The sequence below is a fragment of the Catharus ustulatus genome, chromosome 6 (genome assembly GCF_009819885.2).
Source record: "Catharus ustulatus isolate bCatUst1 chromosome 6, bCatUst1.pri.v2, whole genome shotgun sequence".
Taxonomy (NCBI): Eukaryota; Metazoa; Chordata; class Aves; order Passeriformes; family Turdidae; genus Catharus; species Catharus ustulatus.
In genome coordinates, this window is record NC_046226.1 from 11,844,117 (window position 1) to 11,867,482 (window position 23,366).

The 23,366-nt window shown below is 39.6% G+C and overlaps 1 long non-coding RNA gene across 2 annotated transcripts in view; it reads left to right on the forward strand.

Moving 5' to 3' along the window:
- LOC116998211 overlaps positions 1–20,372 on the forward strand; it is a 233,012-nt gene extending 212,640 nt beyond the window's left edge. For both annotated transcript variants that reach the window (XR_004418337.1, XR_004418338.1), the window contains one exon: positions 20,072–20,372. This is a non-coding gene — a long non-coding RNA (uncharacterized LOC116998211). The remainder of the gene's footprint in view (positions 1–20,071) is intronic.
- Positions 20,373–23,366: the final 2,994 nt, after the last annotated feature.

Consider the following 23,366-nt stretch of genomic DNA (forward strand, 5'->3'; position numbering starts at 1 on the left):
TGAGGGTCAAGAAACACTTCAACAAATGGAGTGGGAAGGTCTACAAGGTAAAAATCTGTGGATGCAATTTGATTGTCACCTGAAAACAATTTGTGACTGACCAAATACTGCAGAGGAGAGCATGAATTTGAGCTTCTTGGCCATACAGGAGGCATTGTTTGTAAGGGCAGTCACAGTCATGAAGACTTTATTTTGAAGTATGGCCTTCCAGAAGTGTTTAAGTTTTAATTCTAGTTCTTCTCATTCAATTTTTTATCATCCTCAACTTTACCTCAAGTGGTTGATGTCTCTTAATGATAAGTTAGTACTTTAATTTTAAATTGTAACAGGGTCCCTCTCTCTATCCTGGTATACTAAGAGTATATTGGAAGTAACTGAGTATACCACTGAGCATAGCAGCTTCATTCTTTAACATTTTTTGTTATGTTGAAGTATTTGTTGTGAAAGGTAAGAATTAAACATGATTTTATGTCAGGATGCCTGAAAAGTCTTTGTAATCTCCTTTAAGGAGAGGCTGTAGCTTATGTGTTGTATAATCCAGTGTCCTGCAGGCGTTTTTGCGCACCCATCCTAACACTGAGAGTGATCATTCAAAGAAGAGCGGCAAACCTGAGCAGCCTGGCACTGGTCTCCTCTCCTCATCTGTTTATGATAAATTCTGAGGTACAGAATATGTGGTATTGAAATACACTATTTTAAACTCTGAATTTTACTTCCATTCTTGCACATCCCAGTTTCACCCTGGTGGTCAACATTACTGCTCTTACTGAAGTTTGTAGCAAATTATTCCCCTTATATATCTTTTCTTTAAATTGTTTTTTCCACTGGTCAGGGCATGTGGGTGAAGAAATCTTCCTCATTCTTAAGTGCCCAAGTGGCTAATTTAGCTTCACAAATTTCTGAGAGGGAGCTCAGTTGGGGTCATTTAAAGCTTGGGTTGTGTTTGCTTTCGTTATATTTCTTTACAGCCTCATGAAATTGACTCCAGACCTTTTTACTGCACCTGGCAGAAAGCTGCAGTTGCTTTCCAGCCTCTATCTGGAAATTAAGGTCTTCCCAAATGAGACTGTTCCCTGTCAGATTTCTGCCTTTAATAATGTTAACAAGAGCTCTGTTCCCCACTCTCACTGTACTGGCCCATGGCTGATTCCCAGGGCTGCAACAACATAATTTTGTTCATTCTTCTTCCCTTGGATGATTTAGACCCAAAAGGATTCTGTTTCACCATTCATTCTGCAGAATACCACATAATTAACTTAAGATGGTCACAACAGTTTTAACCAATTTGATCATATGGTGGCTGAACTGTGTCTATTCTCCAGCACCTGCATGCTAGTCATGAGTGTAGGCCAACTGGCTTTTGTTATAATATCCAGTTTCTCAACCCTTGCTACTACTAAAGCTTTTCTATTTTGTTGTTCAAGATGGTTGCATTTACTATGTGAATGCTTCAGTCGGGCTTTTTAAAATTGATTCTTATTATATAGTTTTATATAGTTCCTGTGGCAGACTGCATGCTTGCATAGTAATTCTTTCTGCTGGAAATCCTATACATTGAAATCCCTGTGTATTCATTTCCCTGTACATTGAAATCAAGTGAAGAAATTACATGAGCTTGTCCTATTTATCTCCTTTTGAATTTTTGTTATAAGTTCCTCTAAGCAACAGTGCTGGACCACAGAAAACTGTGTACCTTGTTGCACAGGATATCTCTGTAGGATAAGGTGTCTCACCAAGGATGTATCCCACAGTTCATCACTGACACCTTTTTTTTAGTCACTTCTCAAACTGCTTGAGGTTGCTAAGACCTGAAATCTTGCTCTGCAAGGTCATAGAGTTCCAATGCATATAAACTGATCTTCATTTCTTTCCGTACCTTACTTGGTTTCATGGGATTGTCCCGTGTGACAACAAGCCTCATATTCCCATCTCATACCTTGGTCCTACAAGACCCCTCCCCTTGCCCTCTGAAATTTCCTCAAGGCAAGCCTGCCTGGTGCAGGCTAGTTCTTCCCTTCTGCCCCTCCTCATCTTTGTCTCTGCCATCTCTTGATCTCGTAAACTTTTTCTTAACTCCAGGTCCTACCTCTTCACCATTTCTTAATTTCTTCCTGTGAGGTGACTCATCTATTCTTTCTATTTTCTCCTGTTTCCCAAAGAACCCTTGAGCAGCCAGTGGGTAACACGTGAAGAGCAATTCTGGGTGCCACATACTCACTGGTGGCCCTGACATCCTCAACAAAACCCTAAAAACAACTAAGAGACACTTGCTGATGTCTCTACTGGCCTTTAAGCACAGTCAGAGGCACACTCTTGCTCTCTTAACAGGCTGGACCTGTTCCAGGACGTTGCAAGAGTGAAAGTGGCACAATTTGATTTTAAAAACTGCTTCACTTGTGTCTGTCATATGATGCAAAATTCGTTTCATAGAAGGCAAGATTTAAATTGGTTTACTTGGAAAATGAAAATGTAGAATTTGCAGCAAAGTTATGAAGAAAAATAGAGCAATAAGATCATACTCCAGATGCTTTTTAGCTGTTCTAATTTCTACATGAGTTTGTGAGGTTAAGTGAATGGTCTCTGCAGCTTACCCAACGCCAAGATCAAGAGGAACTCTTCCTTCTGGTGCAGAATGCCTGTGCTGGGTGACCTGCTCTTATCCACGCCAGCAATACAAGCTGTTTTTCTTCCTTTCTTATTTACCCAAAGCAAATTTCGTTTATCAGAGTGTTGGGAAATATCAGTGGCATTTTTCTGTGGATTAAACTATTTCTTTTGTCCTTTCTCATGATATTCTTCTCACTAACATTTCTTCTTATATCCTAGTTATCTCATTCTGAGTTTGAACTGATTTTTACAGTTATAGTTTTCTGAATATGCAATAGTAAATACTGAAACTGAAATATCTCAAGCACAGACCTCTGATCAATTTCAAACTACTTCAAATGTTGCCTCCAAGTGTTGTTTTAAAGTAAAACATACTGTAATTTATAATGAAATTGGGCCTAGGAACTGAAAAAAAGACACACCTTACTGCATGCAAACTTCCTTCTGAAAGAAATATCCTTCCTCCAAGTTGACAGGCATTCAGATAAAGATTCAGGCCCCAAAATAATGTTCACCATTAATATTTTTTTCAATTTAAGAAGAAAATATTTCCCATTTGATTTTTGACCCCATTTGATTAATGTTTTAAAACATGCATCTCTGCAAAGATAAAGCATAGAGATTTATTTTTAAATTACTTTTTTAAAATGTCAAGATTAGGATTTCAGACCATCAAATTTCAAATGAATTCCAGGATAAGCAGATATAATTATCTTATTGAGGGACTGAAATGAAAATCCCTGCTTTTTCTATATTATCAAAATGAGTGTTTTGACACTATAATTTGTGTTGCTTTGGGAAGAGACCACCAATATATTATGAACTCTAAGGGTTTGTTCAACATTTAGTATTTTATATGTCTATAAAAATGCCTTATGTGAATGCAGATATTTAAAAAATATTAGTTGAGTGAGATGGATATGGGCCACTGAAGATGAATCTGTAGAATTATGTTGCACATAAACTTTGGCAATAGACCTTTTAGGCTAATTTGTTGACTGAAGTTCCTGATTTGCTTTTTAATCAGTATATAAATATTGCACTGACACTCTTTGGAATACTAACACTGTCTTCTGGACCAGCATACCAGACTTTTTCCTGGGGCCAGCCAATGTATTCTCATTGCTCAGGGTTATGCTAGGAGCTATTGAAATTGTGGAATTTGATGGTATTGTCCTTTCAAATTTCCGCATTTCTCTTTGTGATGTTTCTGTGATTAGTGTGGGTTTGCATAAGGAGAGAGTCTAGGAATGCACAGCACTGTCAAGTCACTATGAGCCACTACAGAGGGATCCCTGCTCTGCAGAAAGCTGCTGACATCTGTGCACACACAGAAACCATAGCATGTTTCTGCAGGATCTCACAACCTTATCTTGGAATCCAGCTGCTGTAGTGCCAAGCAGATTTGGTTTCAGACAGAGGAGAATGGAGGAAATGAAAAAGAATATTTACTTGTGAATTAACTTCTCCTGGAACAGCCTTATTAAGAACAGAGCCATTTCTGGACCCATCTAACCTGCACTGTTCAGTAACTTTGCTTTTGTAACAATTAGCACTATAGATGCTTATATTCAATTATTTGTGAATTAGATCTTTGATCTTAGCTGAGTTATACAGTAATCTATTCAGAGGGACATTTATTTAGAATGTACCAAATACACTGTAACCCCTAAGTGTGCTCTAAGTGCATTTCTGCCATAGGTGGAGTGTTGCACTTCATAAGACAGAAGTAGCAAAATATTTACTGATATTAAACAGTGTGATTTAACGAAGTTTGGTTGTAAATAGGACAGCAGTTAAACAAGATTTGATGGTAAGGTACAATTGATAGACAAAACTGTCAGAGAGACTCTCCCGTTAAATTTTTAAGCTCAGAAATTATCCTCTTGCTTTATAAACTCCTTCTCAGAAGGAAGCTGAGGTACAGCTGAATCCAACTTAGTCCCAGCCTTAGTGAATAGTTTATGTCTAAAAGATTATATGTGCACATTCAGCCATTTATATCACCTAGATAAGATTTCAAAATTTCTATGGGTTTCTTCCCAAATCACTTACAGAGTGACAGATGCAATCGGGATTCTTTTTGACTGGAGAAGTAATCTTGTTTCTATTCCAGGGCAGATCCTGGTATGCAGCCCACTGCTGTAGACCTCAATGGGTCCTGGGCTTCCCACAGTGTAAGGAGTAAGATAATGGATTCATAGTTATATCTGCATTTCAACTACAAATGTTTCTTCCAAAGTTGGCTTGACTTGGACCTTGACAAGCACCGTGGTTAGGTGGCATTGCTCAAATCAGACTTTGGCTATTATCTGGTTCTTATCTGTCTCCCCAAAACTAGTTTGAGTTGGATAGAGCCCTCATGACCAAATACACCATTGCAACCAGCACTGGTGATTACAATCTGAGCAGATTATGGGATATAATATGGATATATGTGAGAATGGGGGGGAGAAGCACACCATTACAATTTCCTCTGCAAATCTTGAAGGCTACGTCTCAGTGCTTCATTATTGTCTGATGGGAAACTTGACTACCATGTGGATTCAATGCCCTCCCAGCCTGCACAGTGTGAGCGTCACCTTGTCCCATCCTGAAGGGTTCCCATTATGTCAAAGGGTGGGATTGGAGACTTGGATGTGTAAAGAATGAAGGCGTGGGGTCCAGTTGTCAAACCTTCTTTATTTGAGACATAAAAGTGCTCTCTGATGGGGGACAGAGACCATTAGTCATAATACGTGATTTTATTAAAACCACTCAAAGGGCATCGGACAAATGAAATAAAGAAACAAATAAAACAATTAGCAACAGATTTACAGAAGTTACGTAAATGGACATAAATGCCACAAAAAACCAAAATCTCCAATAAGTGCAGGAAACTTTAAAGTGTTGGAAACATTTTCCTGGAAAAATGACAAACGGATGTTGCAGTCCTGGGTGTTGGTGGGCATGCCACACTTGTGTAGGTCATGCAATTCAGCAGGGAATTTCTCATGGCCTGCATTTGTGCTACTTGGCAACACAGTGCTAACTCTGCACTTTGTCACTAACTATACCTGTTGGGGCACCTTGGAGGTAGGTGTTGGCAGAATCTGGAATATTGGTGAGAAATGTGTTGGGAGGAGGCAGATGTTTTGGACTGGTAGATGCTCATTTTGTCCTGCAACATTCCCTTGACACATGGCCCAGTCCTGCTGTACCTTGATGTCTGAATTCCCTCAGGAGCAGGAAAGTGGCTTTGACTACACTTCCCATTCCACTTCGTGTTTGCCTGCATTTCAGATGGAATCCAACTTCCCTAAGGTTTAAATATTAGTCTATCAAAATTTTGTTTCATTCTTGGCTTTCTTCCTGTCAGCAATCCCTCATATAAACAAAGTAAAATAGTAATGCCATTAATTATAGCAATAGTAATGCTAATTCCATTAAAGTAGCAATAATAGCTTTCATTGGTTGCTTGTTGGCCTTATCTTACCCCAAAGACAACAGGAAGACTACCTTTGGACAGAAAGGGTGGTTGTAAAGATCTGCAAAACTGGAAAATGACACATAAGGAAGTTATGAAAATCTAGTCCCGTATATTTTCATCTAACGTGGATATACAGCTGGCTAACAGAATCCCTCCAGTTTATCAGTGATCCGATCACATAATAAAATACAGGAGCAGATTAGGAATAGCACTTTATTTCTTTCCTTGCAAATTTTCAAGAACGGGTTAGACAAATATCCCTGAGAAACCAATCAGTTAAAACTCATCCTTGCCCGGTATTGAAGAAATTATCTCAGTGGTCTTGGGACAAACTGTCCACATCTAATATTAGTATGAAATCTGACATCTAACACTACAATGCTACAAGATTCAAAACATTTGGAATAATCACCTACGTTTGAAATTCTAAACTTTTGGTGTTTTCCATGACTAATTCTTGGTTTTCTTCGGTTCCAGAGCCTCCCAGTTTCTTGCCATGAATCAAAGGAACTCCTCTAAGGCAAAATTGCTCAACTATGAATCATTCTAATGAGATTGTTCACTAATAAAACCTCCACACATTTTTGGTCTTTTCTCCTTAGCATTCCCTCTTTCATGTACTCATCTTATCTACAGATATGATACTGTCACTCTTCAGATTTTTACAATTCTCTACTGTCTGTATCTTTCCTTATAAAGAAGTCTTCCTATTTAACAGGTCTACCCAAATTTTTAGAGCTATATCCTGTGTCAGTTGTGTTCATGAAGGATAAAAGAAAATCTAATGGTTCTGACATTTGAGTTTACTCTTTTCATTTAAAAAAGCTTGTATGTTTGAAAACAATGTCAAAGATGGGAAGTTGAGCAACTATTTCAAACAATGTAGTATGGACCAGGGCTGTTTGCCAACCTCACTTCTATTAAGTCTCCCCATGGACCTTAATGGGAGGTAGACTATATACTACCCTATTGTGGCAAATAAAGTAAAATTTCACGTCAGAAACAAATAGAAAAGGCTTCAGGAAGAGCATTCAGATGTCTGAGAGAGGGATGGTATAATCATGTCTTCCCTAGCAGGCCTAATCTTTCCAGCACAAGGAACCTTTTCAATAGCCCATTATCTCCCCAGCTGAAGCTGATGCTTCAAAAACAGATCTACTCATGTTCTATTACATGCATTTTTTCCTACTTACCTGAATTCCCAGAGTCTACATTACTGTCAGGCAGTCAGGTAACATCATTTTGATTGAGAGCTTTTCCCCTTTCTACCAACAGAGCTGAGAAAAAATCATTATATTTTTTTTCAGGAAAGCATCAGCTTACTCTGTGGTTTGAGTCACAAACAGTTCAGATCCATATGCCATAGCTCTGGTCCAAAAGCTGTAAATTTGTGCTACTGCGATGCTATTGCTCTTTGGAAAGTTGTGCAACTGTTATCTTCCAAAATTATACCTGGAAATAAAACCAATATTTACTGAGAACCTTTCACAGACGCCATAGCCTGTCTGAGGAATCCTAACACAATACAAAGGGATAACCTTTCCAGTATTTTTGATGGAATGTAATGGAACAAGATGAAAATTCACGACAATGTTTCATCACTCTTGCCAGTAGCTTCTAGCAAATAAGTCTCTGAGTTGATCAAACCTAAAGTTAACTTCAGACTAAGGACAAAGAGAAAAAAAAAAATTGTCGTTACAATGCTTTTAAAATTTAAGTTCAGTGTCAACTTAGTTTTGCAACAAGCAAAAGCATAGGTTAGAACATTACAAAATTTTACAAAGGGATTAAGTTGCCCATTGCCCTTGTCTGGTTTTGGGGTTTTTCATAGTGTGAAGCCTAAACATTTTGTCTACACACATTTAATGGAATTTCTCAGAATTTAAACTGCACAGCAAGGTAATTTCTTTCATGACAATCGAATATTTAATTTAACTTCCAGGTCACTCTTAGTTTACTGAAATTTAGGCATTTAGTAGGGCACAACTTCACAGACTGGAGAAGTAGTGTCAGATTAAGATGTCAGACTCAATGAGCTGGGGGTCCTCGTTATATCTGAATAGCCCATTACTCATTATTAACATTACTGGTTCTTTGGCATATCATCTATTTAGCATGTATCAGTGAAGACTGTCTGATCTAACAGATGCTCTTTCTTACAAAAATTTTCTAGAGAGAAAATGGAAAACCTGTCAGTGGAAGCCAGGTTTCCTGTACATGGCCAGATGACCTGCTGCACATGGACATCTACAGATAAAACTGCTCTCAGTTCACACCTCTGCTGCCACATACATCAGTGGATGTGGAAACAGCAATAAAAAGCAAACCTCAAATATAAACAAGGGTGTAAGCATTGGGCCTTCATAGTATTGAGGCTTTGGGAAACCGAGCAGAAGCATAAACAGTGTCTTCTGACACTATTCCCCATGTTTCAGTCATTACACAGCTTGCAGGAGACAGTTCTGCACTATCAGTCTTGTCTACATACCCAAGTGAGACTGGAGGGAGTGTCCAATGAGAGGACCCTTCTTTACACTGAGCTTTAAAAAAACCAGTAGCTCAACTAGCAGCAGGACTGAAGGAGTTAGGTTTCTTATACATTTGTCTCTAATGGATGCAAAGAAGAGAGAAATTTTTTGAGGTCTAATATTTGCTGTGGTGCTATTACCATGCTTTCCTTTTCATGGCACTTTTGTCTCAGGAGATATACCAGTCATTTGACATTTCAGATCTCTTGAACCTTCTGACATGTTTGTTTGAGGCTGATAAACAGGGTAAAAAAGTTACCAGGAGAGGTAAGAGCTGTAGGGTACTTCTGCAATGGCCCTTTCCACAAACACATGAAGGACTTGATCTCACAATTCTCATGTTATTAGGAAATCAGGCTAAAAATACCACAGTTTTCCAAGGAAATGGTAAGCTCTGCCCAGGAGACAGCTGTCACTGGGATGAGAAGGGAGCAGAACAAAGAGGACATGGTGGGAAGACAGCATGAAACTTCCCTTGGGCTTGTTTACACCAGCACAACGTGCCCTCCAGTTACACCAGCACAACAGATGTTCCCTAAAATAAACGGCTCTCAGGAAAGGGATGGAGATTTTTAACAGGAGTAAAGCATTTGGGAGCTGGGCATGATCGTGGGATTGTGTCAGATTCTGCGTCTGGCTCCATGCCCAAGGCAAAGCCAGGTACTTCTCACTCAGTTTGCAGCTGTGACACCCATCCAGCTGGTGTGAGAATCTTGCAGTGCACAACAGAGCAGAATGGCTGATTCTGGTCTTGTGCTGCAGAGATTTTTGTCTCTGGCTCACTGGAATAGGGACATCACATTCCTGCCATACATATTCTGAGGGTGAACTACACTTCTGAGACGGGGGAAACAAATCACCATCACTCCTCTGCTCAGTCTACTGATAACCTTGTGTGGCAGCAGATCAAGAAAAAATAAACTACAACCAACAGTAGACTTGCCCTGCCTTTCTTTGAAAGTGAGAAGAAACAGCAGGTTGGGACTGCACATCTTTCCCAGGGCATAGATAAATGTCCCAGAAGGTGCCTGTGTTTGGTACAGAGCAGGTTACAAAAGAAACCCAGAGAGCAGTGCCAGTGTGCACAAAACTGAATAATATCTCAGAGAAGAATAATTTATTCACAAAGAAAATACCTGCTTTTGCAAGGAAGTCACAGACAGCTGAACTCAATGCAAGAGACAGAATAATCTGCTGCAAGTTAAACCAAAGCCCAGTATGAAAGGATTGAATTGACATCAGGGGCTTATCAAGCAGTGAATAGTTGCTTAATAATGAAAGCCAGAAACAAAAGCACCAGAAACAGCTAGCCAGGAAATTTTTCTAGGAATGTCTGCTATGTTTGTCCCCCACCACAGGTAAAAAATACCTACTTGTAAATATTTAGTTGATGAGTGGCACCCAGTTAATTTGATTAAAACCATTCCTAATGTGCATCTGAATGGAAACTCAGTCAAAATTACAGTTACAGGTCTTGTAAAAGTTGAAGAATCTGCTGTGAAGGACAACCCATGGAATCTGGTGACACTTTCCAAATATTTAGATAGCTGTATAGCTGACACTGAAACCACCTTCTAGTATTGAAAAAATCCTGGTAATAACTTTGTTCTAAAACAAAGGATGAAACAGACTTTTTACTTTAAACCAAAGTAAGGTTCAAATGAGCTATCTTTTTATTTGGGTCTCAAACCCTAGCAGCTTTTGGCAATGAGGAAAATTTTGGCTATACACACTTAGGCACCTTAAAGGTTTAACACATGGAGTTGATGCTGTATTTTCTTCCAGAAGGGCACCAGCTCCCTGGCAGGACCTGCCACACTTCTGTAGCAGCTGCAGCGATTCAGGTACCATGGCTATCCCTCCAGTGACAAAGGTATTGCTCCTCTGCTTGGAGGAAGCTATGAGCAATGAATGACATTTTGTTCAGAGTACAAAGCTTTACATGACAAAAAGGCAGCCTGTGGTGATGATGAGTTAATAACACTTGATGAAGACAGAAATAATGGAACCAACATGTAATAATGACCCAAAGCTGCATAGCAAGTCCCACTGTGTCTGGCTTTTGTCTGCTTGAACCGAGCACATCCTTGGGCTCCTGATGTACTTTTTGTGAAGTTAAATTCTTGGCTTCAGCTTCTAAGATCCTTCATTAGCCATTATGTTCCCATGCCTCTTATTTCCTTTCCCTTTCCACTGTGTTGTATCAGCACTCATAGCCTCATATTCCCTTAATTACATTCCCTCACAATCACCTTACTGGTGTTATACTTTTTTGAAATTATTTTGTCCTTTCCTTCCTACAGACATGTCAACACCATACTTAAACCATCATGGCAGATGCACACACACACTGACACTGACACTGACACTGACACTGACACTGACACTGACACACACACACACACACACACTCAGAACACCACAACTTGCCTCTCCATGCTTCTCTTTGGTTTCTTTTTCTGTATTCTCTTGGTGTCTGATCTCTCTACTACTCTGCAGATGAATGTCTGGGCTTTGGGAAATGTAAAGGATAGAGAAAGACCACAGCTCTTGCTATAAAAATTTTGGAAATTTAATGAGAAAAAAAATGGGCAGAGCCCTCAAAAGAACAATGGAGCTACCCTGTCCCTGTACCACAGCAGTACTCACAGCACCGAATATCTAACTACAAAGTGCTCAAGTTAGGAGGCTTCCTTCACTCCTCCTAAAATCACTAGAGACATAAAAATACCTTTGCAAGCAGTGTTTCAGGACACATCCCGCTTTGAATTCTTCTTAAGGAATAAATTTCTTTCCGTTTGCTCTATATGTGGGGGACAGTTTGGGGATTCAGCCTCCTAATGCTGATCTGTATGTACAATATGAGCTTCAGGTCAGTGGATGGCAATCTTCCTGTCATCCTAACAATTCTGGGAGCTCATGGAGCTGGTTTGCTTTGCAGTCAGCAGAGTTGGCTGGCATATTTATCCCACCAGTCACTGAGCTCTTAGGGCCTCTCTTCTGTTATTTTGTATCGCACTTCGTCCAGGTGCAACTGGTGTCACATCTCCCCCTAAATGAGAAATATACTGAGCACAGAAATATGCTGATTTTTAATGTTGTATAAGGCATAAATTACATACTACAAAACTATCACTAATAATTATAGCAAGAGCAGCATACTGTTCACATTATATCCCAGGATTCTAAATACTGTGGCTAGGAAGATCTGTTTTCTTCCTGATAAGAATATTTAATTGAAGATGAAGAAAAGAATTGACAGGATATGAAAAATCTCAGTGCAATAGTATTTCTTTGTCATGTATTTGATGCCTTTGTGGATGTAAGAAGTGTTGTGTAAACTGAGAATTTGCTGTAATATAAGGCAATGGGTCAGAAAGAAATGCATGGAACAGTATTGCAGAAATTCAGAGAAAGTAGTGACATTTTGAATTCAATGATGCTTTGATCTAAGTTAAACCTTCTTCAGTAATTGTGGATCCACATCACTCAAGCCATATGGTAGGATTCAAGAAAATGGAAGCTAATAAAATAATAATAATGCTTTCATCATGCTTGACTGAAAACTGGAGGTAGACTGAAATCTTTTTAATTTTAATTGCCTTTTGATATTTAATTTGATTATTTGATCAAAAGATTCTGGGTTGACTCTGATACTGCCATAACTTGGCTTTAAAAGTTCTTTGTATTGATGAGACTACTAAAATAAAATATCACAGATAAGAGTGCATATAACATAAGAAGCTAGCTTTGGTAGAGAGGCAGGGATAGTTACTACAGAACAAATTTTTACATGAAATTACAGTACTTGAGCTTTATTACTTAGTTTCAGGTGATTTGAAGAAATTTTTTTCAAAAAAGTTGCAAAAGTTAAGTCGGACAAATGCTTCCGACTGGGTTTTTGGTTCATTGTCCTGACACCTCTCAGGCTCCGGGAAAGGATTTTGTGTCTACTGAACAGACTGCATTGGACTTAATCAGATGTAGAGGTGATGTGGCTGGCAAAGTATGTTCTTTATTAGTGAATTGAATTCACCTGCAGGAGCAATGGGATTCAAATATCTATTTGTTGTTAAGAAATAGATAAAAAGAGATAAAAATCCAGAAGTATTTCTGTGAAGCACATCCACCTACAGCTGGTCAGTGTTTTGCGATGGCTGCTTCCTCTTTGGAAAGTTCTGCTTTCAGTTTGGTTTCCCTGGGAACGATATGTAAGAGATAGTCTCTGTTGTGCTGTCTAGAGGCTTGATTATTCATCAAAATACCCATGGTATTCCCTTGAGACACAAATACATTCATATCCAGAGATAGCTGATATCCACTGGCCTAGCTCATAGAAAGGCTTAATTTAGCAGAAAAACAGCTGATCATGTTGCTCCACCACTCAGATAGTTGTTTTTCTACTTGGTTTGTAATACAAAGTTATAAGAGAGGGGTCCCAAAATTCTGTTTTCAAGATTAACCACTGCAGGAAGTGGGTGTTTTCCTCCCAAAACCAGATTGCTTTTTTTAAAAAACCCAAAAGGACCTGCTTATTTTAGCTTCTTTTGCCAAATGAAAAAAAAATCAACAACCCCAAAAAATCACTGCCAATAGACTAAACTTTTCTGTTCTAGCTTGAGTAAATATTTTTGATGTAAAAATAAGCAGAGAATTAATTACCTGACATTGAAACTTTGTTAGAATACCTATGGAGAGTGTCACTATTAAGGACCTAGATGAAACAGTTCCATCAAAAAATATATTCACTCATGATGCCATTTCTCTTTCAAGCAACCTTATAAAGTGTTATATACATACTGCCTTACTATTCCAGCTTATGGGGCTGATGTAACACCACTGATTCCCAGCCCTTTCTTGCACAGTAGGCTATAATCAGGTAATGCTACAAGCAAAGAGAGCTCCAACCTTGTCCATGAACTTGCCAGAGTTCAAAGTTCTCCAGGCAGAGGCTGGAGAGGATGAATGGTGAATGGGTCTCATGCTCTAAATCTGTCACCAAGCTGGAAATCTGCTTGGAGTGAGAGTAATTTTTGTGTGAAAAGGATGTCTGAACTGAAATGGCAAAATCTAACACATCTAGATGCTGAGCATTCTGAGGCCCACTGAAGTCCCTAGAAATTCTGAGTGATAAATACTTCTTGCAAGGCATTGAAGGAAGTTTATTGCAAAACCTATTGAAGTATAAAGACTATCACTGATTCCAGCAGGCATCAGATCAAGCTCAGTGTGAATGAGTATCAGAGAATGTCTGCATAGCCTTTTGCAGGCAGAATACAAGTTTTTCTGCCCAAGACTTGAGCCAGTTGGATGTATGACAGCCTTGAACTGGAAGCCATGTTACTGCATTTACAGTGCCGAGCCCAAGCTAAAGCCCCTGCTGAAAGACAGAAAATATCAATTTGTGCTCAGCAGAGTGCTCTGTCCAAGGATGCGTAGCATGAATGCACATATGCTCAGAGCTCAAGCAGAATGATTTCATGCTTGCCTGCAGAAGACCACGTAGAAAAATATCTTGAAAGGAGAAGAACGTCTCAACTGTGACGTGAACACTGAAATACTCACTCTCCTGGACCCAGGGAAACTGAAGATGAGAAGAAAGATGGGCTGTTTCCTATCAACGTTTCTCTAGTTTGTTTCTTAGATGGAAAGAAAAGAGATCGCAACAGAGCTCTGTAGATGGAAAAAAAGAAATTAATTTAATTAAATTCCAAACCCACAAAATTATCAACTTTCACTGGCATGAGCTCTGCAAGCCCCCAAACAATACTTTAGAGTGTTTAATTTTTTCACATCAATTTTAATTAAGCTCTCATTAGGCTCTTGTGCCCCTAGAATTTGGCGAACAAAAGAAGCTGCCTTGCCCAGCGAGTTTCCCAAGCTTGCACGGCTCTATTCCTAAGGAGATTTATCGCATTTTTTTCCTCCTCTTGAAAGAACCTTACATGAACCAATTCAAATGAAAACCACATGGACTAAAAAAGACTTCATCATGCCAGATACCTTTTTATATCCAAAGCAGTGAACTTGTAGTCAGTTTGTCCTTTCATGTGTTGTTTTTTCTGGCTTTGGGACCTAAGAATGATTTTTTACTACGTGCAGTAGTAAAACAACATATTATGCAATTCTATTTTTCAGGGAGAACACTATGTAATTCATAGACTTTGCAATGCCACATTTTCTGTTCAACAAATACAAAAAGTGGCTTCTCTTTCCCTTGTGGGCAGACATCTAGAAATTTGTGTTCAGCAAATGATATTCCAACTTATTTATTTGGGGTTTTGGAGTTTTAACTATTTAAAAAATGACTGCATAATGTAGCAATAAGCAGCTTCCAAACTGTATTTTTATCTCTGTCATTCAGAAAACTGGCACACAGTGAGTTGATAGCTTTTGTCCTTTATTCCAGTCAAAAAATTCAGGTGAAGACACAACATACAATGACTAGCTTGCAGCCCAACAGATCTGATATATGAGGAAACTCTTTCCATAAAATGCACATGATGGATTAGCAGCTGTGTTGAAATAACTTGTTGGCAGTGTACTCACTGGGATGATTTTGAAGATTATGCCATCTTCCAAGGAAAGCTTTCAGAACTCTCATATTTTCAAAAGCCAATCTGTGAAAGAGTTAGCAAAAAGTACACTTTTTAAATTGATGCTTTTGTTTTTTAACTTGAAAGTCATAATTCCAGAAGACTAGTTTTCTAACCCTTCTATGGATTTATGTGGTGCCTAGTATCTCTTCTGCGTGCAACTTGCTAGGTGTGTGCTCATATGATGGATACTTAGATACTGATTTTCCCAAACCAAAGCTCACAGCTAAAGAATCGTCTATAATGTGTAACTGGGAATATTTTCCCAAATAATTCACTCACCTATAACTCAGAAATTTGTCAGAACTTTGAGACGTGCTGATAAGGAAGATATTATTAGGCTACAGTGTGTCTTCTCATGCTTAGCAGTGGTGCTAAAACAAAATACAGCTGAGCCTCCTCCAAGTCACGAAAATCCATTTGCAATCTTTCCAGACAGATTCATGGAAGAATAATCCATTTCTTGCTATACAACACTACTGCAATACTTTACTGCTATACAAGTACTACATCAGAATCAGGAAAACTTTGGGTTCTGGGTTGCTGGAGGCTGGGAAGTTGCTGTATGCTTGTCTTACTATTATAGTCTTCTCTACATGTCTAATTTTCATGTCATGGCCCTTCCATTTAAAGTGTGGATTTTTTTGAAAGGGAGGATCAAGATCCTAGAAATAACTGGTGAAAGAAAAAGTCCAGAAATTCTGCAGACTGGTCAGGATTGAGAGGTAGTGAGCAGTGATATTTGAGATGTTCACTGAAGACATGTCCATGCACTCCTCCGGAAAGAAAAGTACTGCAGCAGTCCTTCCCTCTGCATCTGGATATCCCGGTTTATCCCAGCTGACTCCCACTTCATCCCAGCCAGCAACTGAGAGAGGAATCAGTGGCAAAAAAAACCCAAAAAAACAAAACCAAACCAAAACAAAAAAACCCCCACAAAAAACCCATAGAACATAGAACAAGCTGGATTGTAAAGCATGCAAAGAGGACAACACAAGACACTGTCACCCTCAGCCACCAGGGCAGCCCTCCAGACACAGCTGACCTTGCTGCAAGAAGGCAATGACTGATGCAGTGGAGGTTTGTACAGATTGTCTAGGCAGAGATGACCTGTGATTTCCTTATATGTGTCTGTTGGAACCAGAATATCTTCCTCCAATATGGTTCTGGAGATCTTGATGGTGTTAAAAACCGTGAAAAGGACGAGTCAGTATCAGGTCTATGTGTGAGGAATAGAGCTCACAATTCCTGTATCTTGCCATCTGTTTCTGCACAGCAGGAAAGCTGCTGGAGAGGCTATGCCTTTGTCCTGTTTGTGGTTATGCAAGCTTCATATTTCCACAGCCCCAAAGGTGTTGGAATAAATGCACTCCAGGCTGAATCTACTGGATCTTGTAGCAATTTGTACCTTCTGAGCTGACACATCACAGCTATCAAGCGGGACAGGGCTGTGCTCAGGCACAAGTAGGAGGGAGTGCTAAGCACACCACACCATGTGGCAAAAAATGAATTTCTGGCCTGCCTTGTCTCTGCTTCTTTACTTTAAATAATGCCCTTGATAAAAATTAGAAGATAAAGCAGACAAGGAGATATTACATGAGATGGAAAAGATGCTCCTCAGTTTGCATTTTCCTCCAACTTGCCATAATGCCAGAAAGTTTATGATAGAATTGAGCAATGTTTCCAGAAGACAAAGGGGTCTTTTGCCTCTTATGCAGTCCCTCTATTCATTAACTCATATTCTTTTAGCTCTTTGCCCTAATCCTTCCAATTCAGATGGGATTCATAACTTGTCTTGCAAGAAGACCTTCCTTTCTGAGGGTTCCTTTGCATCTGTTGTCCTTGAGGAGTACTCCTTTTGATTTCAGTTTCCATTTGGAGCTTTGTCATCTTTTCCATAAGTATCAGCCCCATAGACATCAGTGACAAAAATTCTTGTGGTATTTAGTAAAAGGGGAAGAGTACTGGCAATATACTGACTACTGTCCAAAAGAAGTGAATGACCTAAGATATGTCATATTAAATGCTCTAAGAGAAAGCTGCTCTAATATTCTTCTATACTGAGCTTACACAAGGCAGGATGGTTCCTGGCATTATGTGAGACTTCAATTAATTGCTGCATTTGAAAAAATTTGATAAATGTGAATGTGTGAGACATTACTCACCCTTTGTAATAAAAGCATCGTCTGCTACACTTCAGATCAGAGTGGAAACCAACTGAGTTCAGTTGGTTTTCACTGTTCAACCATGCCAGGACGAGCAGACTAGGAAACAACCAAAAAGGAACAGAACCAACTAATGAAAAAGTACCTCTTTAACTCCTCTAAGTGCTGTTGCACTTCTGCACCTCTTTAACTCCTCCAAGTGCTGTTGCACTTCTTCATATCAAAAGTCCCATATTCTTATTGCATATTACATAATCTCCACTGTGATTTCAGGAGTACAGGCAAGCTTGGAGGATCTTTTGAAGCAGGTTATTTACTCAGTGATAGTTCCATGATCTTGTGTTGTAAAGATCTCCATACTCTTCCGGAAATTTTGGGAAGTTAATCTGACTAAAAAATCAAAATTACTTCTGATTGACCTCCACATTTTCTGTTCACTCTTTCTTTTGAACTCTTATAATTTTTAACATGTCCAGTATTTCGCCTACACATGTGGTACAACTCCTTTTTCCTAACTAGCTGACTACAATTTCTTGGAGCAGACTGCTGCTGTGAAATCTCTACGCTCATTTCACATTCAACTTCTGGAAATATTTAGCAATATTTAATTAAAATTTACTCTGAATATCCCTTTTTGCAAGATAATCTACTAGAATGCTTTGTGGGTGAACCTGCATGAAAACAGACCGAATGATTTAATTTGGCGAAACAGAAAGATTTTCATAGAAAGTTGGTTACCTGCCTCTGCATCAATATACTGTATGTACTATGTTGCTGTAAGATGCTCAGTAAGCCACTTAACTTTACAAATTTTATGTTACACTGTCAGTTAAACACTTTTCCCCCTATTTTTTGTTCATTTTTGGGAACATGTTTAAGATAAAAGTTTTAATTTCCTCTTAAAATAATTGAAAGGGGTAGTCTGTATCTTTTGCTAACCTTTTGGTTCAGCCTCAGTGAAAAAATAATGCAGATTGGAAAAGAACATTAGAGATACTATATGACTGTGACAGTGCAGGATTTCTCCCTTCAGAACCTATTTCATATTTGCCAAGGAATCCATGCCACCTTACAGCATCTCTTACTATCAATTTCAGAACAGTTCCAAGACACCTCCCAGGCTGAGAACGGTAGAGATGCTCTGCTCACTGGCAGCATTAAGAAACTAGGTTCTTTGGCAGACACATCATCTTCCAGTATAAATCTGTGGACCAGGATAGACATGAGGCTTTCCCACCATCTGGGAAAGCCTGTTACTCTGCCATTCTTGGTGCAGCTGGATTCTAAACTGGTCCCTCCATCTTTAGGAAGCTGAACAAAACAGAGACAAGGACAAAAAAAATCATTGCCTAGACTGTAGGGCTTCTCTGAGGGTGACTGAGCTCAGCAGATAAGCTCACCAATGCCCCAACCTGTGCAGACAGTTTTTATAGCTGTTGTGCAGTAGCTACAACAAGAGAGTGATTGGATTGGAGTAATTCCAGACTAGGAATTTTCAACGACTTCCATGTAAAGGAGATGGTAACCTTTTTCCACCAACAGATACAGGAAAACTTGCAGATAAAACAGATGGTTTTTATTTGCCCAATATACCCTGCACAAACTGAGTTCATTCCAAACCATCTGACCCCTTATGGTGGCTAGAGGGAATAATTTCATTGTGCAAATTCCTTGTTAAAGCTTTGCAGTTAAATTTTGTGTGTGAAATAAAAGTACATCTGTGTTTAATTTTGCAAATTTGCCATACATCATAACCTCAGAAGAACCCCTCAAGATCATGCAAATTAAAAGCAAGTATGCAGATGATTTGCATACATGTTTTTCTGGGTTAGACATTACATTGGAATGCATTGGCAGTGAGTGGCTGTGACTAATGTAACAGAGCATTACATTTAACGTGCTGCATTATACAGTTTTATGCACAGTAATGTAATAATTAGTTTGTCAAGATATCATGCTCAGTTCAAATTTAAATAGTGTTGCTCTCTGCTGGTTAGTCTTGTGAACTACATATTTCTTAATTTGAAAACTGCCCATTAAATTGTTCTCAGAGGTAGAATTTCAGGTCCCATTCCACCAGCTGCTATCCAAGCAGAGTGATTTTGTGAGAATCAAGGAAGTGCATGCAACAACAAATCACTTTGATCACATTCACTCTTTTCTCTGGCAGATGTTATTAAAAAACCGCCTTAAAGACTTAGCTCTTATTCTACAGGATTTCTGCATGGGGGATCATTAACCCATCTTGTATTTTTGCATTTGATCATTCTTCATATTCTTTTCTATTCCTTCTTCCTCCTAGATTTCCCATCTCCAGAATAAATACTCTGAAGAAGAGCAAGATTAAAGGATGTTTCTCTTACTCTTACAAAAATGTAGCAGCCCAAATTACATTTTCTGAAGAAAAGGGACTGGTCAGCATATTAGGCGTGTTCTGATTTTACCAATTGGACTCAAACTTTAGGAGGATTTTTTCCTCTGGTTTCTCTACCAAAACCTGACTGAGAGCTGGAATTCTCAAGTGCAGTGCCAAGGCATTCCCTGTGTTTGCAGGTACAACCCTATATGCTGGGTGAAGTACAAAGCTTAGGCAAATATCAAGTCTTTTAGTGTAGCAAAGAAGGATTTTGGTTTGCACTTAGACATCTAAGTTAACTTTAATCCCTGCTGATAAAGTTGGTGACATCTTGTTTTTCTTATTCACAGGTGAGGAGCCTGGAGAGAAGACAAGGCAATGAGACCATGCAAACCATTCTGAAGCACAGAGCAAAGAGTGATTATCTTTTTCTCTGACCCTCTATCATAACCAGTGCACAAGAGAAAAAGTGAAAAAAATTGAAATTTGTCAAGAAGTGTGCACGCTGTTCACACTGATCACAATGTTTCCCCTGGTAATATTGCAAGTTTTGCTGATTCTGCTCTTAGAAATACAAGCTCTAAGAGATAACACAACACCTTTAAGTTATTTTAATCCCACTTAGCTAGGATATGTATCTTAACTCATTTTAATATACAGTAGTTTCACGAATACAAGCCGCACGGATTATAAGCCGCACCCCCGGTGCCTCGACAATGTTGCTGTCTTTGTCAATAGATAAGCCGCACCCCGAATATTAGCCGCACTTTCGTTCGTAGCGAGAATCCGTGCGCAGCTTTCACAAATTGGCCAATTAGTAACAGGATCGCAGCAGAGCGGGCTTTACTGGCTCGGGGTGGGGCCAGGAAGGCTCGGCCCGCTCATGGTTGCCGACGGGGCCGGCCGGGTGGTGCTGCAGCCGCCGCCGGGCTCACTGGCCCCCCTCTCCCGTCAGCACCGCCTCGCTGCTGTGTTTGCTCGTCCTGCCGGCGGGCCGGCCCCCGCCGCCGCTGCAAGGCACGCCGGCCGCCCTGCTGCTGCGTTTCCTCGCCCTGGCCGGCACTGCAGGCCCCCGCACCGCCGGGCACCCCCACGCTGCTGGCCCCGATTCTGCTGGGCTTCCCCCGCTGCCAGGCAGCCCCACCCGCCCGGCTTCCTGCTTCTGCCATGCTCCCCTGCACTGCTAGCCCCAGTTCTCCCAGGCTCCCCCACCCTGCTGGCCCGGGCTCTGCCGCCCCCCTGCCCCGCCCTGCTGGCTCAGGCTCAGCCACCCGCCCCCCACACTGCTGGCCCCGCCTCTGCCAGGCTTTCCCACCTCTGCCGGGGCCGGCCGGGCTCCAGCTTGGCTTGGGGCTGCCGCGGGCTCTCACTTCTGTGTTGGCAGCTTTTAGAATATTGTCCATGTATTAGCCGCCCTCGAATATTAGCCGCACTTCTGGGTTTCCACCAAACTTTTGGTCAAGTTGGTGCGGCTTGTATTCGTGAAATTACTGTATGCATTATTTGTTGACTGTATGAAATGAATACCTGACATTTATCCGAGAAAGCTGTTAGATGATTATAGATAAAGCAAAATTTTCAGCATAATTATTGAATAATGTATATGTGAGATTTTGTTTTTTATTTATGAATTCTATAATTTACTTCAATTCTATGTTTTGAATTCAAATCTTACGAGTTATGGTGTAATTTTTTCCCTGGCTTATGTTTCCAAGTACCAAGAATATTGCAATCCAGATCTTTCATATCTGATCCTATTTATGTCACTAGCAAAAGTTCCTTGCTGTGTTTACTTCATCACAGATGTGCACTGTAGGAATTTGAAGAGATCTTCAAATACCTCTTGGTCTATTTTGCCTTCCAAACAGACAATCTCTGCAAGTGTTCTGATTTTAATTTAAAGTATATGCATCAGTTGCTGACATAAAACAAGTTAGTCTTGGCCCTGATGTTATAGGTTGTTAGGAAACATTTTACATGGAGAAACAATGAACAATGAATATATGATATAACTTGTGGAAAAGTTGTGCTCCTGTCTGTTTCACTCAGACATTATTTCCACTTTTTATGGTCTTTGCTGCCAGTGTTTTCCAAAATAGCAAAATAAGAACTCAAGAAGAAAATATGAGTGAGGGACAACATGTACTCACAGCAGCCTGAGGGTTTATTTTGGGCTGTAAAACAGGGACACTTCAGCAAAATTTAAGTACATAATATTATGTGACAAATCTCAAACCAGGACAGGGAGTGTGCCACATAATTTTACTTTAGTACCAATAAAATATAATTAAAGGTAACAGCGGAAGACCAAGGTTGTCCAGAAAAAATTTCAGGGGTGGGAGATAACCAGTTTTTCCCCCTTTACAGCAATCACATAGTAAATAATTGGGATTTTTTTTTTCTTTTCTGTAAACATAGCTAACTCCTGTATTCCAATTCAGAAGGGTTACATTTGACTAAGACACTTTATGTTGATCATTTCACCAGGGCTCCTGACTAAGAGTCAGAGCCTTGCCTTTTCCTGCTCACTGGCTACTGCCTAGGGGCAGCCGTGGCTCTCTGCAGTCACCATCTGCCTAGCCACCTTTTATGCATCTTATATACTTTTAAGGCAGCTGGAGACCTTTTTGTTCCTTAAGTTCAGCCCAATATAAACAAAGAGAGCACAGAGGAGCAACTGCATCTTTATCATGCAGAAAAATCTACATCTTCACTATCAAAAGGCAGGGTTTGTCTTTATCCAGAAAGGATTTTGCTTGAAATCCTTCTTTTCATAATTATTTTTTATCTACATTAAAAAAACACAACCCAAACCTAACAAAAATCACAAAAAACCAAACAAATATAATTCCCCACCAAACACATTTTATGTAAGGAAACTGCAATTTGACTGTGATATAGTTTCATATAAGTATGTTGAACTGAATTGATGGGAAGGGAAATGAAGTACAATAGCATTTCTTTCATAAGTAGAGCTACATATTACCATGAGAAAACTAGTTAACAGGAAGTTAAAAAGGAGCAGCTAGAAAGACAAATTTTTAATAGCTCACATGGAGAAAGTTTAAAACCACCACATCAGAGGATTGCAGCTAATGAACAGTGCTAATTAAACAGAGCCATTCAATGAAAACAGAACCATTCAATGAAAACCCAACCACAAAATAAAAAGCATTCAGCTTCATGAAACAGCCAAATTAAAGACGAAAGTAGCTCTTAAAAATACATCCTCCCAAATAGTCGTATATAGTTGGGAGAAATAGAAAAGGGCGTAAGAGCTACCAAAGGAAGAGCAAAGAATACTAAAGATGGAAAAAAAACCCCCAAAACTGTGGAATTTTGGAAAGTTGTGAAGAGGCAGCTGCCAGAGAATTTATTTTGTTCACAAATGATCAATATGCAACAGGAATTCTTAAGCAGGATGAAGGTATAGTGGGAAAGAAATCTGAAATCTTGATATTATCTTCCATGATACAGGAACTGTTTTGGAGAATTGCTGAGAGCAGACAAGATATCAACAGGCTGCTTTGAATGATGCATATTTTGAACAGAGTGTGTCGATCTGGTCATTTCTTAGAGTAAAACTGGAACCAAAGTAGGCAAAGTAGATCTAGGAAAGGCATAGAGAAGAACAAGGACAACCAG